Genomic DNA, 18,256 nt, shown 5'->3' with positions numbered 1-18,256 from the left:
GAGGAAACTGGAGCACTCGGAGGAAACCCACACAGACACAGGGAGGATGTGAACAATCCACTCAAACAGTGACCTCAGCCGGGAATCGAACCTGGGTCCCTGAGGCTGCGAGGCAGCAGTGCTAACCACTGTGCCACCGTGCCGCTGGCTCAGCAGCTTCATGCTGACCAGGTAGCAATTTGAAAGTCCAGCCAGGGAGCACATTCAGATGTTGGAAACTCTCTGGTTGACATTACAGGTTCTGTGGTACTATTTTTGGGAAGAGTGGAGGAATTACTTGTACAGTGTGCCTGATGCAGGGAAAACGCTTTCCTTCTTCTGCTTGTTTGCATAAAAGTTGGCTATTGTTTCCTTGCTCTTTGATTCATAACAAAGGTTGCTGCGCTGCATTTATTTTATAAGAATTATTCGCGGAACTATAAACAATTCAGGAAACAAATGGACGGGAACTACACGGTGAGTGACACACCTTCATCAAAGGGAAAGTTTTGGTCCACAATACAATATGTTCCATATTGAACAGAGCAAGTGTGGTAACCAGCCAGTTTATGAATCAGTATCACACTGATCAGGAAATACCATTTCATTTTAAACCTGGACTGCTGCAGGTAGCATCACACAACAAAAGGGCTACAAATACCGACACATATCCTAAAGGGTAAGTGAGTGTCTCTCATTGTGAGAAAGTCATTAATTGTAATTTTGTCAACCGAAAGTATCAATAATTTTCATGCCCACATGCTTTAAGTGCTTATAGGGGACTGTGGCTTCTTTGTCAATGTGTTAAGCAGGTCGCATATGGGTGCTTTTGTGTTGTAAGTCTTCAGAGGATTGAAAAGGTGATGTTTGAAATATTTTGTTGTCATCTCTAATAAGGTGGTGCTGGGAATGGTATCTCATGGTGTGCAGAACAGTGGTTAGCACTGCTACCTTACAGCGCCAGGGACCTGGATTTGATTCCTGGCTCGGGTCACTGTCTGTGTGGAGTTGGCACGTTCTCCCTGTGTCTGTATGGGTTTCCTCTGGGCGCTCCAATTTCCTCCCACAGCCCTAAAGATGTGCTGGTTATGTGCATTGGCCATGCTAAATTCTCCCTCAGTGTACCCGAACAGGCGCCAGAGTGTGGAGACTAGGGGATTTTCACAGTAATTGCATTGCAATGTCCATGTAAGTCTACTTGGGACACTAATAAATAAACTTTAAACTTTAAGGTAGCAAAATGGTGCCCAATAAGGTTTTATTTCATCCAGGACATTATACAAATGTGGCACGGTAGCACAGTGGTTAGCTACTGCTGCTTCACAGCTCCAGGATCCTGGGTTCGATTCCCGGCTTGGGTCACTGGCTGTGTGGAGTTTGCACATTCTCCTTGTGTCTGTGTGTGTTTCCTCCCACAGTCCAAAGGTGTGTGGGTGAGGTTGATTGGCCATGCTAAGAAATTGCCCCTTAGTGAATCAGGGATGTGTAGATTTTTTAGAGTATAATATGTAGGGATACGGGGATTGGGACTGTGGTCGGTGCAGACTCGATGGGCTGAAGGGCCTCTTTCTGCACTGTATGGTTCTAAGTTGTTCTATACCCAGCTTCTAATTTTAGGGAGGGATTTTGACCCACTAACAGCGTAGGAACGGCAATAGATTTCCAAGTCAGGATGATGAATAGGTTGTTTCAAAGCTCAGCAAACTGACAAGAGTGTGGGGATATGAACGAGATTCTATTAGAGACAATTAAAACACTCACAGAAAATTACTACACACCTGTTATACTTGTCACCAAGTCATCGCGATCATGGTATACTTGCTGGGGAACGTGTTTCAGTGAGCCATGTCTAACCGTGTCCATACGAATAGTTTCCACATCGAGTTCTGATCAAACCTGTTTGCTGAATCACCTCTTTCTCTTTTAATTTCAATAATTACATGATTTATGTTCCAGCGAAATAAAAGTGCAGAGTATATTCTCCACACACCTTACGGATTCAGTGACTGTAACCTTAGGACATTGGCACAACTGCAAATTTAACAAAAAGCTATTAATAAAACCTGCGAACCTGACACCACACACAGACACGGATTCTCGCCCACCGCTAGTTACACTGATGTATTTCGTTATTGATTTCATCTGGCCTGCAATAGCATTGGCCGTGCTAAGTTCTCCCTCAGTGTACCCAAGCAGCCACTGGAGCGTGGCGACTAGGGGATTTTCACAGTAACTTCATTGCAGTGTTAATGTTAGCCAACATGTGGCTCATAAATAAACTTGAACCTTGCAAACTTGTACGGTGTTGCAGCACAGACAGGAAAAGATGGGTTTGCTCAACTAATTTCTTTGAGCGAATGATCTGAGAATCACAGAGGATCATAAGAGAATTTTACAGCGGAGAAGAAGGCCCTTCAGCCCATCATACTTGTGAAAGCTCTTAGACAGAACTGTCTAATTTCTCCAACTCTCCACCATTTCTCTAACCCATAGTACAGCATTTTCTTTTCCTTTTCATGTGTTTGAGTTTGGAAGTTATAGGTGAATATGCCTCCATTGACCTTTTGTGTTGCACATTCCGTATCATTGCACCTTGCTGCGTGACATTCTCTTTGTCCTCCTGTCACCTTTGTTTCCTTTGCGACTCACTTTAGCCCTTGGTTTGCAGGGTCTTCTGGCAGCGAAACCTCATTCTTCCTTTCAAGATTTTGAAGACTTCCTTCTAATCTTCTCCGCGGAGACTTGTGTAAGTAAAGCTTCTGGTCTTTCCGTTCCTATATCCCAGTGAAACAAATGTTGCATTTACTTTGCATCGCCTCTCTTCGTTCTTCCTAGAAAAATGAGTCACTTCACACGTCTCCGCGTTAAATTTCATTTGGCAAGCGTCAGCCAATTTCATCTGTCAGTTTGTATGTTGCTATCATTCTCATTGTTTACTACATAGTTTCGTAGCTTTGAAATGATTCCCCCTGGCCACGTTTAGATTTTTAACTGACATCAGATAGAGTGGTGGCCCGAGCTCCCTCCATACGGAACATAGCTCCACACGGCGGCACAGTGGTTAGCACTGCTGCCTCACAGTGCCAGGGACTTAGGTTCAATTCCTTGCTTGGGTAACTGTCTGTGTGGAGTCTGCATGTTCTCCCCGTATCTGCCTGGGTTTCCTCCGGGTGCTCCAGTTCCCTCCCACAGCCCAAAGATGTGTGGATTAGGTGGATTGGCCATGCTAAGTTGCCCCTTAGAATCTTAGAATACCTACCGTGCAGAAGGAGGCCATTCGGTCCATCAAGCCTGCACTGATAATAACCCCAACCAGACCCTTTCCTTGTAACTCCACACATTTACCCTGCTGGTTCCTCTGACACTAAGGGACAATTTAGTCTGACCAATCAATCTAACCTGCACATTTTTTGGACTGTGGGAGGAAACCAGAGCACCAGGAAGAAACCCACAACGACATCGGGAGAATGTGCAAATTCTATACAGGCAGCCAGTCAGGGGGACTAACGAGGGTACATGCATGGGGTTATGGGGATAGGGACTGGGTCAGTGCAGACTCGTTGAGTCTAATGGCCTCCTTCTGCACTGTATGATTCTACTTTGAATCTACTCTTAGAAATAACCTTTCATATCTGTGCTTTGCTTTCCGCCCCTTTGTCAACTTTAATTCTATGTCCTCACTGCCCATATTCAATTTTGTGTGGTACAGTCAGGCAACATACAAACACAGAATCCCTACAGTGCAGAAGGGGGCTATTTGGCCCATCAAGCCTGTCCTAACCCTCTCTCTCTGAACCACACTACTCTCACTCACTTCCCATTACTTTATCAAAGAACTTAATCAAGCCAAGCCAAATATTGCTTAACAAGTTCACACTGGATTTAACCCATTTACCAATATTTTTCCAAGCATCATTTCATTTTGTCTAAAACTAGTGCCTTAATAGATTTCCTCCACCATCCACAATGACGGACTTTTAATTACCAATTCATACATCTCCTTTTGTTCAAACAGAGATGTAACATTTACAAAATCATCCAATCCTTTGACACCACCCTGATAGCTTAGGGTATTTTGAAGATTGTGACCCAGTCCTCCGCAACTCCCACTTCCTTCAGCAATCCAGGAAGAAGTCTCACCACATCAGGTTAAAGTCCAACAACTTTATTTGGAATCATGAGCTTTCAGAGCACTGCTACTTCATCAGCTGAGTGCCTAAAGCTCGTGACTCCAAAAAAACCTGTTGGACTTTAACCTGGTGTTGTGAGACTTCTTACTGTGCCCACCCCCGGTCCAACACTGGCATTTCCACCGTATGTCCAGATCAAATGAATTTTCTAATCTGAGTAGCGACCTTTGAAGGACCTTCTTCTCATTCTTGTTGTAGAACGGGAGAGCGAAATCAGCCAGAGAGTGCTCGCTGCAAGAATTTCCAGCGGGAAAGTACAAAAGGTCCAGGAAATCTGATACAATCACTCCAACCAAAACACTGCAGCGCTGGGTTATTTTTCTCTTTCGCGTCTTTGTGAGATCAAGAGATTTTGATGAGGTAAGGATGTCAGATGGTTAACCGAGATGGTTAAATGCTTAGCCATGATCTGTGGGGGAGTGGGGGAATGTGCTCAATGTGCTGAATGGTCTCCTCCTGTTCCAATGTAAGTGAAGGTAAGCACTCTATATTGACCATTGTCAAGCTGGATTCTGACAACGTCTTTGATGGCTGATACAGCGTTCTGTGTTGGGCATGTGGCCAGAGCAATCGTGCAACGTAAGGACCTGGAGTGAGAATGGCTGATCATATTTCCTCTGAACCAGAAAATTGTTGGAGATGGAACTGAGGCATTGAAAGTGGCAGACACCATTTCGATCTGCAGGTGCTAATCCCTTGACAAGGGTTCCTTGGCAACTTGGCTTCTCGGCTGCATAAAATGTAGCTGATCCAGGTTAGAATCATAGGAGTCCTACAGTGCAGAAGGAGGCTATTTGGCCATTGAGTCTGTACCAACCACAATCCCACCCAGACCCTATCCCCATAACCCCACATACTTACCCTGCTAATCCCCCTGACACGAATGGTGAATTTACTATTGCCAATCCAACTAACTTGTACGTCTTCGGACTATGGGAGGTAACTGCAGCAGCCAGAGGAAACCCAGAGAATGTGCAAACTTCACACAGACAGTCACCCAAGGCTGGAGCTCTTTGCCACAGAAGGCTGTGGAGGCCAGGTCATTGAGTGTCTTTAAGACAGAAATAGATATGCTCTTGATTAATAAGGAGATCAGGGGATATGGAGAAAAGGCAGGAGAATGAGGATGAGAAAAATATCAGTCATAATTGAATGGCAGAGCAGAATCGATGGGCCAAGTGAACTGATTCTGTTCCTATTCCTTATAGTTTTATGACCTTATAATTGAACCCGGGTCCTGGTGCTGTGAGGCAGCATTGTTAACTGCTGTGCCACCAATGGGCTGACTACCATAGAAGCTGCCCAATTTTCATTAAGCCAATTGGAATGGAAACAGAGTGATTTTGCTAAGGCCAGCCAACAACACCCTGTTTCACACTCTGGAGAGTCAAGTTAAAAAACAGCCTTCAATCTTGTCAACATCAGTGTTGGAAGGTTGAGCCTTGACATGAATAGAATTTTCCTGGATTCTCAACAAAAAACAGTGCTTGATGCAAACGTCAGTTCATGATTTGCAAATTTGTCACTGGGTTACAGAATATAGGAAAGATGTGTGCTCCGAAGGAAAAGATTGGATCCTGGAATGAGAGGGTGGTCAGATAAGAGACAGAGTAAACCGGGATCTATATTCTCAGGACTGTCGACGAATGGGAGATGAGTTCAATAAATTGTGTAACATTCTTCCAGGGCTTGACAAGATGGGCACTAAGAAGTTACAGAGTCCAGAATGAGATTCAAGAATTTATTCTCAGAGAAAAGGGCTGGATATTTTAGCCTCCCATCACATATTTTCCACCAGTGGAGATGGCCCACATTAGCTGATGGGATCTTCCAGTCCTGACAACTTGTTCGGGTTTTGCGTGCTTTGCACCCCCACCTGCGGGGGAATGCACCGCAGGCCATTGGCAGGACTGGAAGATCTCACTGCTGAGGAGGGCTGGAAAATGTAATTTTAGTCCAATGTTTAGGACTGAGATATGGAGAATTTCCTTCACTCAGTGGACCTTTGGAATTCTCTTCCCCAGAGAAGTGGCTACTCCCTCACCATTCAAGTGTCTGTTCAAGTCAGAGTTCATTAGATATTTGGGAATTGAGGAAATTGAAGAGTAGGGCAGGAAGATAAAATTGAGTTGGAAATTCAGCCATGATCTTAAATGAAGAAAGAGCAAACTCAAAAGGCAGAATTCTCCCATATCCCCAGCAGTGGAATCAATGTCAGGTGATTTGACTTTAGATTTTATTTGATTTGATTTATTATTGTCACATATATGAGTATACAATGATAAGTACTGCTTCTTGCAAGCTATACAAAACATACCATTTATAGAGAAGGAAACGAGAAAGTGCAGAATGTAGTGTTACAGTTGTAGCTTGGGTGTACAGAAAGATCAACTTAATGCAAAGTAAGTCCATTCAAAAGTCTGACAGCAGCAGGGAAGAGGCTGTTCTTGAGTCAGTTGGTACATGACCTCAGATCTTTTTCCCAGTGGAAGAAGGTAGAAGAGAGAATGTCCAGGGTGCGTGGGGTCCTTTGCTGAGGCAGCGGGAAGTGTAGACAGGGTCAATGGCTGGAAGGTAAATTCAGCACTAGACCCAAAATTCAGTTTCACCCCGCTGTGAGATTACAGTGCAATCTTCCAGTGCTGATTGCCATGATCGATTAGGTTTGATTCCCAGCCTGGGTCACTGCCTGTGTGGAGTTTGCACATTCTCCTCGTGTCTGCATGGGTTTCCTCTGGGTGCTCCGGTTTCCTCCCACAGTCCAAAGATCTGCAGGTTAGGTTGCTTGGCCATGCTAAAATATCCCTTAGTGTCCTGAGACGCATAGATTAGAGGGATTAGCGGGTAAATGTGTGGGGATATGGGGGTAGGACCTGGGTGGGATTGTGATTGGTGCAGACTCGATGGGCCAAATGGCCTTCTGCACCATAACTATTAGAAATAAGAAGCAAGAGTAGGCCATTCTGCCCTTCTAGCCTGCTCTGCCATTAATTTTGATCATCAAATTCAACACCCTGATCTCCCCCCTTCCCCCCATATCCCTCAATCCCTTTAGCCCCAAGAGTTTTATCTAATTTCTTCTTGAAATCAGACAACATTTTGGCCTCAACTACATTCTCTGATTCTGTCACTTAATTGTCTACTATCTCAACATTCTCTAACCTTATTTGTCTGTCATGGAACACATTGATAATTTTTGGAAGTCCAGATATATTAGGTTTGCTGTGTTGCCATTGTCTGCTCTCTGTTACTTCTTCAGAACATGTCAATCAGCTCAGTCAGCGAGCTGTTCCCTTTTGAACAGCACTCTGAATAGTCATCGCTATATTTCTCGTTTCTAGATATTTTTCCATTTTCTCCATTTGCATTATTTGTCCTGACTTTAGTATTAAACTGACTGATATATAATCCCTGAACAAATTCTTAAATGTTGGGATTGCATTTGTTATCCATCAGTCTTCTGATGCTACACCTTTTGGCAATGAATTAGTAAATATATTTAGTAATTACTCTGCTACATCTTAGATTATTTTAAAATAGATGGATGCAATTATGCTGACCCCGCGGACTATATCCTCATTCACTTTATTTAGTTCCTATAGTACATCCTTTTAATTTTACTTTTAAATTCACTTATCTCATCTCATCATTCAATGTCGTGTCTACCTGCCATATCTCCCTGTTAAGTACCGAAGCTGAATAATTATTTTATATTTCTTCCATCTTTTTTTTGTTATCTGTGGCACAATCCTGTGCTTTTGTTGATGGTTCTATTCCCATCACAGCCTTCATGCTTTCATTAAAGCACCTGTAAAGTATTTTACTATTTTGATTTAGTTCCTATCTAATTTCCATAGCATAGTGTAGTAGTATTCTCACAGTACAGAATGAGGCCATTTGGTCCATTAAAGCTGCACAGACTCTCCGAATGAGCATCCCAGCCAACCCCATTCCCGTAACCCTACACATTTATCCCACTAATTCCCCGAATCTACACCTCTTTGGATACTAATTGGTAATTTAGCATGGCTGATCCACCTAATCCACATATCTTTGCACTGTGGGAGGAAACCAGAGTACCCAGATGAAACCCTTGCAGACACGGGTAGAATGTACAAACTCCGCACATTCACCCAAGACTGGGCTTGAACCCAGGTAGGTCCCTGTTGCTGTGAGGAATCAATGATAATCACTGTGCCACTGTGCCGCCCATAAAACGTAGACTCATACAATTCCCACTGTGCAGTTGGAGGCTGTTTGGCCTAACATGTTTGCACTGATTCTCTGACAGAGCATCTTACCCAGGCCCTAGCCCCTAAACCCAATATTAACCCAGTAATTACCCTACTTCTCACATCCTGGGGCACCCAGGGGAAACTTAACATGGCCTATCCACCTAACCTGCACTTCTTTGGACCATGGGAGGAAACTGGAGCACCTGGAAGAAACCCGCACAGACACAGGGAGAATGTGAAAACTCCAAACAGATAGTGACCCAAGGTGAAAATTGAACCCGGGTCCCTGGCATTGTGAAGCAGCAGTGCTAACCACTGTGCCGCTGTGCCATTCTTGCAGCATTTCTCTTTGCCTTTGATTTTGTTTTAGAGCCTTTCATGCCCTCAGGATGTCCCGGAGCGATCACAATCTCCAAACAAGAGCCTATGAGAAACCATGTGATATTGGGCAGGCAATCTTTTATTAGCGACGTTCATTGAGGAATAAATACTAGCTCATTTTATGTCTGGGGAGGCTTGCAAATGTAATCCGATTATGTGGAAGGGAAGTCCCTGGCAGGGATTTTGCAGATTAAGAGTTACTATTGTCTCCAACAAACTACCCTGCCAAGGCAGAGAGGATTATTTTGTGATCACCTGACTATCTGACTGCATCTCTGGGAGCAGAAATTGCGAGTTAATGCTTTTCGATGAATCTCCCGTTTTAAAACATTCCATTGTATTTGTTCCGAAACGGAATGCTGGAAAGAGCAGGAACGACATCAATGGCGCCTTTAATCAGCTGTTCTGTGAAATCCTTTAATCCTTTAATGGAGCTAATCTCTTGATCAGCTATTCAACCGCATTGAGAGAAAGTGTTTCCCTGCGTAGAACAAACAAGTAGATGGAGTGGCAGTGAGTAATTCCCGGAAGGGAAATGGCAGTGAGTGTTTCCCTCTTCCCTCTTTTTCTCAATTTTACCTCACTCTCATCCATCTCCCCTTTCCCCCCGCTTTTTCATCCATCACAATTTACCCTCTGGTTTCGGCTTCTCTGCCGTTTGACCATTCACACCCTCTATTCTCTCTACGGGCTGCCATTTGCACCTCTCAGCCTTTCCCCTTGCTTCTGTGGCTATGACTCATATTTCATTCCCTCATCCTGCAGTATAAATGTCTCCAATTTCTAAGCCTTTTAGCTTTGACAAAGGGTCATCTGGACTCGAAACATCAGCTCTCTTCTCTCCCTACTGCCAGACCTGCTGAGATTTTCCAGCATTTTCTCTTATAGAAGTAGATAAAATGATGTGAGAAGAAGTGGACAAAAATAGGGAATGAAACCATTTCTTTGGAAAGGCATTTCTATTCTCACTTTGCATCTCATCCCTTTCTTTAAAAAAATGGTAGAAAGGCAAATAATATAAAGAAAGGAAATAAATACCTTGATCAGGACTTTGGAAATTCAACAGAGATTCTAACCAAACAATCAGAGAAGGACAGAAAATGAGTCCTGAAATCCCTCACAAACCTTTCGTTTGTGTTATGAATGGATGGTTGTTGCATTATAACAGGGGTGGCACAGTGGCACATTGGTCCACACTGCAGCCTCACAGGGATCCGAGTTCAATTTCGGCCTTGGGTCACTGTCTGTGCAGAGTTTGCACATTCTCCTCATGTCTGAGTGGGTTTCCTCTGGGTGCTTTGGTTTCCTCCCAGATGTGTAAGTTAGGTTGATTGGCCATGCTACATTAACCCTAGTATCAGAAAGATTAGCACGGAATATATGAGGGGTTATGGGAATAGGGCCTGACTGGGATTGTGGTCGGTGCAGACTCGATGGGCCAAATGGCCCCCTTCTATGCTGTGGGGATTCTATGACTCTATGATAACAAACCCAGATATATAGGAACATATTTTGTATGAGGTTTGATATAACGACGAAAGACCACAAGTTTAGTGGAAGTAAACTTTGGACAAGTCAGGAGTGTGATGGCATACCCCACCCCCTCCCCCAACTTTCCTGGATGAGTGCAACTCCAACAACACTCAAGAAGCTTGACACCATCCAGGACAAAGCAGCCCCGCTTGATAGGCACCACATCTGCAAACATCAACTCACTCCACCACCATCGCTCAGTAGCAATGGTCATCTACAAGATGCACTGCAGCAATTCACCAAAGATCCTTAGACAGCTCTTTCTCATGACCACTTCCATCTAGAAGGACAAGGGCAGCAGATAAATGGGAACACCATCACCTGCAAGTTCCCCTCCAACCCACTCACCATCCTGATTTGGAAATCTATCACCATTCAGTCAAGGTCTCTGGGTCAAAATCCTGGAATTCCCTCCTTAATGGCATTGTGGGTCAACCCACAGAACAAGGACTGCAGTGCTTCAAGAAGGCAACTCACCACCAGCTTCCCAAGGGCAACTAGGTAAACCCTGCTGTTGTTTTATGGCCCTTACCGTTCCAGCTGTTAACCCCTCAAGTCAACAAGGCCTCAATCTTTAAAGGTTAATAGATGTCAAGTTGCTTTAGTTATATTCATCAATATTTCTACAGTGAAACTTTAATCTTCCCAGAACTAAACATTAGCTCTAAAATATTAACATGAAGATACTTGTCGCACTGGAGAATGTTATGAGTATAAGCGGTGTAATTTGTCTTGTTCAACGTGTTTTCCAAGGGTAGACAAAATAGGAAAATTTTAAAATAACGACTCTAGTCCCAAGGTGGAGATGCTGGTATTGGATTGGGGTGGGCACAGTCAGGAGTCTCACAACACCAGGCTAAAGTCCAACAGGTTTATTTGGAATCATGAGCTTTTGGAAAGCTGCCCCTTTATCAGATGGTTGGTGATGAAGGAGCAGAGCTCCAGAAGATTGTGATTCCAAATAAGCCTGGTGGACATTAACCTGGTGTTGTGAGAATTCCACCATCAACATAACAAACTCTTAAGGGAGCAAATCCTTCAAGTTTGTTTTAAGTTCTGTAAACGTGCAAGTTGTAAGTGTTTATCGGTACACCCACTTGCTACCTGTAATATAATGGTATTGTCACATCATAGCTATCTTAATGAGCCAGTAACCCCAAGCCTGACCTAATCATTCAGAAACAAGACTTTGGCCATGATTTTGCGCCCTAACCTTACATGGGCAGCGACAAAGGCACAAATCCCTTTGGGAGTCAAAGAAACGAGCTACAAGATGCACTGTAGGAACTCACCAAGGTTCCTAAGGCAGCACCTTTCAAACCTACATCCACTATCACCCTGAAGAACAAGGTTGGCAGATACCCGGAACAGTGCCACCTGGGAGGAGCCCCTTCAAATCACTCACCATCCTGACTTGGAAATATATCACCATTCCTTCGCTGTCGCTGGGTCCAAATCCTGGGGGCAAATTTTCCCTTTCGACCCCACCACAGGAATCGTAGCGGGCGAGGGGAGGACCATGGAAAGGTCTATTGACATCGGGCGGGATTTTCCGGTTTCAGGGCAAGCACAGTCGGAAAATCCCACCCCTGGAGTTCCCTCCCTAACAGCACTGTGGGTGCACCTAGACCTCAGGGACTGCAGCAGTTCAGGAGGACAGCTTTCTAGTAATTTTTCAAGGGCAAATAGGGACAGGCAATAGATACTGGCCTAGCCAGAGATGCCCAAATCCCATCAACGAACAATAAAAGAAAATTTAACTGCCTCCCAACTATCGTCTGAAATTGCCTAGCAAGCCAGTCAGATTTATTCAAGAAGATAGCTTTTCAAAGGCGATAAATTATAGACAATGTATTATAGTCTAGACAGTGCTACCCAGATCAGATAAATAAATGGAAAAATGTTGATAATTGTTTGTGTTAATAGTCCTAGGTTATGAATTTTGTTCTTACGTCTCAACTAACTTGGTTTTTATTTACAGGAAATGAATGAGTCTTGCTCGAAGGTCAATGAAATCTTGGACACCTATTACCTCACAACACTCTATTCCACTGAATTCATCTTAGGACTAATAGGTAACGCCATTGTGATAAGTGGCTACATATTCTGTCTGAAGGAATGGAAGTGCAGCAATATCTATCTCTTCAACCTTTCCATTTCGGATCTGGTCTTTATCTGTACGCTGCCAATGTTTGTGGCCTATTATGCCAATGGTAAAGAATGGATATTCGGCGAATTCCTCTGTAAGCTGAACCGATACATTCTCTACACGAACATGTACTTAAGCATGCTGTTCCTGGTCTGCATTAGCATTGATCGATATCTACTGGTGAGCAACCCAATGAGGATCCACATTTTTCAGAAGAAAAGGGTTGCCGTTGTCATCTGCATCGCCTTGTGGATCTTTGTTACTCTGGAAGTCGTGCCCATGTTAACGTTCATCGGTGCCACGGCTCACAATAACAACACCGTCATCAAGTGCGTCGATTACGCGAGCGCGGGAAACGCAGTCCACAACTTGATCTATAATGTGTGCCTCACCGTTGTCGGCTTTCTGCTGCCAATGGGCATCATGGGAGTCTTCTGCGTGAAAACCGCGCGCATGCTCAAGAAACTAAGTCAGGACCGAACTCGAAGTGTGACACTTGAGAAGCCCCTCACGCTGGTCATACTGGCAATTGTCATTTTCTCCACCTTTTTCACTCCTTACCACATCATGCGGAATGTCCGCATGGTATCCAGGCTGGAAAATATCAGCCTCTCGGATTGCACTGTCGAGGGTATAAAGGCCGCCTACACTATTTCAAGGCCCGTGGCTTTCCTCAGCATCATCACAAACTCTGTCTTCTACTTTCTCTCCGGAGATAAATTCAGGGAAATCATTACAAGCAGAATAAAGTCTCGCTGCTTGAGAAAGCCACGGTGCCCTGCAAAATAAGGCAGGGCTAATATCAACGGTACATCGTTTTGGGCAGGGGTAGGACTTTCCAGCTTTTAGTTTGGAGGGTGGAGTTCCCAAAGGCCAAAAAGCTTGAAGTTTCATTACACAGCCTCAGAGACTTGCTGGTGGCTAAGGATGCCTGTCTGACTTGATTCACCGGGAATACATTTCCAAACTCGTTACACCAGGTCTCAAGTTTGCTGGTCCCGTCGTCATGGGAACTGGCCCCAGCCACAAGGCAGTGAGCTCTGTCGTACGTCTAGTTTCTAGCCAGCGGCCCCAAATTGAGCTATGAGGAAAGAATGGGGAAACTAACGCCAGGAATTTCCTCGAACTTCATCCTCCTATCAGCGTGATAACTTTTTCGGTACAGAGGAAATCCTTTCTCAGAATTATGAAACCAATGTGCAGAGTGGGCAGGGCGAAACTGTAATCCATCTCCTGACTTCCTTCAAAAAACAATTCAAATTTGAACTGGATCCAATTCAGTTTCAGATGAGAAAGAATAGGCAAGATGCCAGTGTTTGCTAAATGCATCCAGCACCTGCTGATAACACAACTGAGAAAATAATATTTGTGGTTGATGTGAAGGATCCTCAGATTTATTTATAATGACATTAGACTTGTGTTATTTTGACATACATTGTGAATTCTTTTTCTCATTGTTCGATAAGGTATTGTCAAAGATAATTCTTTAACTTTACAGAGAAAATCAAACTGGCTTTGTTAGTTCATCGGGCAACATTTCAAGAGGTTCACACAGAACGTGTTTCCAATATCAAAGCCTTAGTTACTGATCGCTGCATCACTTGTGGCATGGTGGCACAGTGGTCAGCACTGCTGCCTCACAGTGCCAGGGACCCAGGCCCAATTCTTGGCTTGGGTCACTGTCTGTGTGGGTCTGTATGTCCTCCCCGTGTCTGCGTGGGTTTTCCTCCGGGTGCTCCAGTTTCCTCCCACAGTCTGAAAGAAGTGTTGGTTATTGCATTGGCCATACTAAATTCTCCCTCAGTGTCGCCAAACGGCACTGGAGTGTGGCCGCTAGGGGATTTTCACAGTAACTTCATTGTACTGTTAATGTAAGTCTACTTGTGACGACTAATAAATAAACTTCAAATATCAAGGAGAGATTGGGCAAACTGGGGTTGTTCTCCCTGGAAAGACTGAGAATGAGGGGAGACCTAATAGAGGCGTATAAAATTATGAGGGGTATGGATAGGGTGAACAGTGGGAAGCTTTTTCCCAGGTCGGAGGTGACAAACACGAGGGATCACAGGTTCAAGGTGAGAGGGGGCAAAATTTAACTCAGATATCAGAAGGACATATTTTACACAGAGGGTGGTGGGGGCCTGGAATGCACTGCCAAGCAGGGCGGTGGAGGCAGAGACACTGGGATTGTTTAAGACTTATCTGGATAGTCACATGAGCAGACTGGGTATGGAGAGATACAGGAGAATGGTCTTGTTGGACCAATGAGAGGAACAGGTTTGGAGGGCCGAAGGGCCTGTTTCCTGTGCTTTATTGTTCTTTGTTCTTTATTATTTAATTATCACTTTTATCAATTGTATGGATAGAAAATGTTTCTTCCCACTGAATTTATGTCTCGAGTTATATGTTGTTCTGTGTTTTGTCTGCAAATTTGCTTCTTGTTCTTGCCTATCTGGACCAATTGGTAGTTACAGGCTTTGCTGCCAGTCCTATCCACCCCCATGTAAATGGGGAGGCAACGGCCTAGTGGCATTATCGCTATACTATTAATCCCAAAACTCAGCTAATGTTCTGTGGGACCCGGGTTCAAATCCTGCCGTGGCAGATAGTAAAATTTGACTTCAATAAAACAAAAATCTGGAATTAAGAATTGCCTGGTGACCACAAAAGCATTGCTGATTATCGGAAAAACAAATCTAATTCACTAATTTCCTTGAGGGGAGGAAATCTGCCATCCTTAGCCCGTCTGGCCTACATGTGACTCCAGAGCCATAGTAATGTGGTTGACTCTCAACTGTCCTTGGGCAATAAATGCTGTAAAAAGTCTGACAACACCAGGAGGTGAATGGAGAGTCTCCATTCACCTGACGAAGGGGCTAACCCCGAAAGCTTGTGAGTATATTATCAAATAAATAGGTTGGACTAAAACCTGGTGTTGTCAGACTTTTTACTGTGTTTACGCCAGTCCAACGCCGGCATACCCACATAATAAATGCTGGCCAGCCATGTCCCACAAATGAATAAAGAAAAACACTTCCCTTTTGGTTAAGATCAAGTGTAGTATCAACATGCTGTACTTGGATGAAGTCATTAGGTTACATTTCAGCTTTATTTGAAGCAATTTTTTAAAGCGGCATCTCAGCCTTTTGACTAAGATGCAAATGAGATCAAGCCTTGGAGGAGGAGTTACACCTACTCCAATCAGCTTGGATCATGTAGATCAAACCCAAGACAGGAGGTGACAGCCCTGTCTTGTCAGCTTGGATTGGGAATGTCCCAACTTGTTGGGGCTCTGAATTGGATTTGATTTGATTGGATTGAATTGGAATAAAGCTTACAAAAAACATTTCCCCATCACCACCTGTAGGCAACGGATTGAAATGCCAAGGACTACTTAAGCCTGTTTCCTCCTCATTGCATAGACAGTTTCCAGCCTCAAGTGTTGAAATCTACTTTGGAGTTTGAAGTGTCTCATCGTGTGTGCACAGAGGGTAAACCCCAAAGGCTCAGGGGACAGTGTCGATACTCTCGGGGAAGGGTGTAACACACCTGAGCAAATCCAGTGGAGTGGTTTGCCTGGACTTTTCAGAGTGTAGTTAAGAGACAGCCTCATTGCTGTGAGTCTGGAGTCACAAGTAGGCCAGACTGGGGAAGAAAGACAGATACCTGTCCTTCCAAGGACATTAGTGAACAAATCGGATTTTCACGACAACCCAGGTTACTGATATGCCAACACATGGTTACCTATTCCAGACATTAACATTTTCTTCCAGAAAGGAAAATTGCAATGGATTTTAAGATCAACACAGAAGATTATTACGGTTATTTTGGGAGAAATTGGGTAGCCAGTGGTAATATGGATCCCTTAAAAGAGTATGTGCAATATAATGTGATGGAAAATAAGGAAATGGCAGGCCTGTTGAGCAAATGTGAGCGGTACAATGGCACAGTGGTTAGCCAGGACATACTATAGACACACTCGCTTCCACCTTCTTCCGCCTGATAAAAGATGCAAAAGTCTGAGGTCACGCAGCCGACTCAAGAACAGCTTCTTTCCTGCTGCCATCAGACTTTTGAATGGACCTACCTCACACTAAGTTGATCTTTCTCGACCCCCTAGCTATGATGTAACACTACATCCTGCCCTCTCTCCTTTCCTTCTCTATGAACAGTATGCTTTGCCTGCATAGCGTGCAAGGAACAGTACTTTTCACTGTATACTAAAACATGTGACAATAATAAATCAAATCAAAATCAAATCAATTCAAATCAAAGCACTGCTGCCTCACAGCTTCAGGAATCTGGGTTTGATTCCGGTCTTGGGTGATTGCCTATGGAATTTGTACACTCTCTCTGTGTCTGTGTGGGTTTCCTTCAGGTGTTCCGGTTTCCTCTAGTCCAAAGATGTGTGGACTGGTTGAATTGACTATACTAATTTGTCCCTTAGACCCTTAGTGTCTCAAGATGCGTAGGTTAAATCCCATGAGAAATGTGTTGAGTTATTGGGATAGGATGAGGAAGAGGGCCTGGGTAAGATACTCTGCCAGAGAGTCAGTACAGATTTAATGGGCCGAATAGCCTTTTCTGCATTGAAAGGATTCTATTATTCTATGAAATACTTTGTGTCAGTCTCCTCAGTTGGGGTAAAGGTTAATAAAACCCTATAGAACCCTACAGTGCAGAAAGAGGCCCTTCAGTCCATCGAGTCTACACAGAACACTATCCCACCCAGGCTCTATCCCCATATCCTACATATTATATACCCACTAATCCCTCTAACTTAATATGTCAAAATGCCTGACACTTTAGGACTACATAAAAACATAAGAAACTAGTAAGACCATTCAGCCCCTTGAACCTGACCAGCTATGGAATACTATCCTAGTTAATCATCTGCCTCAGCTCCTCTTTCTTGTTCATTCCCCATATTTTCTGAGAGATCGAAAATCTATCCATCCTAGCCAATATACTGAACAATGGAACACCAAAAACTCTCAGGGGAAGCGACTTTCAAGGATTCACCGCCATTTGAGTGAGGAAGTTGCTCCTTCCCTCAATCTGAAATGATCAGCTCCTAATCCTGAGGCTCTGTTGTTGATTTACCTCTCAGTGTTTACCCTGTCAAGCCCTTTCAGAATCTTCCTTGTTGCAAGAAGGTCCCCCCTCATTCTTCTAAGCCCCAGAGCACTTAGGCTCAATTTATTCAGCCTATCGTAAGACAATCCTCTGATTCCAGCCACCAATCCAGTGAACCTTCACTGTACTGTATCCAACACAATTTATCTCATCTAAAATCTCTGGATATCAAGATTTAAAAGCCTTCTGCTTTCATCAAAGTAGACTGCCGTTTTATGATTACTCTACTGTTACAATACACTTGGTTTGTATTTATGAGATGTACCTTGAAGCTAAAGTAAAATAAAACCAAGCTAGTTTTGCCAATTGGAAAAGGTCAGCTTTCCAATTGGCAGTAAGAAGAATACACTAAGCCTCTGGAGTTCTTGGTGAAGAAATGTGAGAGCTGCCGGGAAGGGACTGAAACCTTAAAGCAGTGTGAATAACTCCTGTATGCTAAAGACTTGAGGGATTGTACCAGAAGTGACCAGACCATGGACCATTGTGTTGTTGGTTGGTTATTGGAAAAGAACTCTGGAAAGCTATGGCATCTGAACCAATGGAGAGAGGGCTTATAGATGTGTTCCATGTCAGTGTTACTCATGCCTGCGGAACTAAGATGGAATAGAATTGGGTGCAAAAGGGACTCGAGGGCCAAATACAGTGAGTGGGAA

The 18,256-nt window shown here is 43.9% G+C and overlaps 1 pseudogene across 1 annotated transcript; it reads left to right on the top strand.

Annotated features, from left to right (window-relative positions):
- The first annotated feature begins 548 nt into the window (after window positions 1-548).
- LOC145341555 (succinate receptor 1 pseudogene) lies at window positions 549-14,766 on the top strand (annotated as a pseudogene). Its single transcript, XR_013886378.1, has 4 exons — window positions 549-658; window positions 2,648-2,725; window positions 4,368-4,529; window positions 12,300-14,766. The product of XR_013886378.1 is annotated as a succinate receptor 1 pseudogene (transcript).
- The last annotated feature ends 3,490 nt before the right edge of the window (window positions 14,767-18,256 follow it).

This window comes from Carcharhinus amblyrhynchos, chromosome 3 (genome assembly GCF_965287045.1).
Source record: "Carcharhinus amblyrhynchos chromosome 3, sCarAmb.v2.hapA, whole genome shotgun sequence".
In the NCBI taxonomy this organism is placed as follows: domain Eukaryota; kingdom Metazoa; phylum Chordata; class Chondrichthyes; order Carcharhiniformes; family Carcharhinidae; genus Carcharhinus; species Carcharhinus amblyrhynchos.
The sequence above is the reverse complement of the archived record's forward strand: the minus strand, read 5'-3'. Positions and strand labels throughout refer to the sequence as shown.